The sequence below is a fragment of the Acomys russatus genome, chromosome 13, assembly GCF_903995435.1.
Source record: "Acomys russatus chromosome 13, mAcoRus1.1, whole genome shotgun sequence".
NCBI lineage: Eukaryota > Metazoa > Chordata > Mammalia > Rodentia > Muridae > Acomys > Acomys russatus.
This window is the reverse complement of record NC_067149.1, coordinates 15,411,828-15,412,902: the sequence shown is the minus strand read 5'-3', so window position 1 is coordinate 15,412,902 and position 1,075 is coordinate 15,411,828.

The window sequence follows — 1,075 nt, the reverse complement described above, 5'->3', positions numbered from 1 at the left end:
ATAGGCCTAAAACCACTCCCCATTACCTCCAGTCTCACAGGACAAGGCCAGCTGACAGACTGCTTAGCAAGATGCCTAGTGAGTATTGACATTACAGTAAGAAATTTCAAAACGCAGCTGAGCAAAATGCCAGCTAAAACAAAAGGCTTTATTAATGCTTTTTCATTTTAGAAAAAGTATTTGTCTAGGGGGAAGGATGGAAATTTAGTTTTGACCTCTTTTTACCTAAGGTTTGTTTGTTTATGGGTAATTTGTTTGGTTGTTTGCCTTTAAATATGAACACAGTGAGTCCCCGCCTCCTTTGTAAGCCACCACCAGCATTTACATAGAAGGTATTAAACAAAGGGAAGGGTTCCATCCCAGCACTGCAGAAACCAGGTGTGCTGGGCAAACCTGGAATCCCAGCATTTGGGAGGTAGACGCCAAAGAGCAGAGTTCAAGGTCACCATAGACTACATAGCACGAGAAACCTGCCTCAGACAACAGTTGCAAAGGTAACAAGAAAAGTTAAGTGATGACCTAAGTGCAGACAAGAAAGCAACAGGAGATGTGAGGGCAGGCAGGAGCACCAAGGAAGCTCCTTGGGCACAGAAAGAAAGCCGGTGCCACCACTCTCCTGGAACAGAGAGAAAAGAGCCAAGTTCTAGACTGAAGGTATTTGGCATTGAATTTAAACACTATGGTTTAAATTTGTGAGTAAGTTAGAAGAATTAGTTAGAAATTTCAACACACTGCTGAGCAAAATGCCAGCCAAAACAAGTGTTTTATTAATGCTCTTTTATTATAGAAGAAGTCTTTGTCCAGGGCAGGAGGATGGTTTTGGTTTTGTTTTTTGTTTGTTTGTTTGTTTTTGTTTGGTCTAAGGTTTTTTTGTTTTCCTTTAAATATGAATGCAGAGAGTCCCTGCACCCTTAGCATCTTCTGAGATGCCCAGGGCTTTGACTAAAATTCTTTTTTTTTGTTGTTGTTTTTTGTTTGTTTGTTTGTTTGTTTCGAGACAGGGTTTCTCTGTGTAGCCTTGGCTGTCCTGGACTCGCTTTGTAGACCAGGCTGGCCTCGAACTCACAGCGATCCG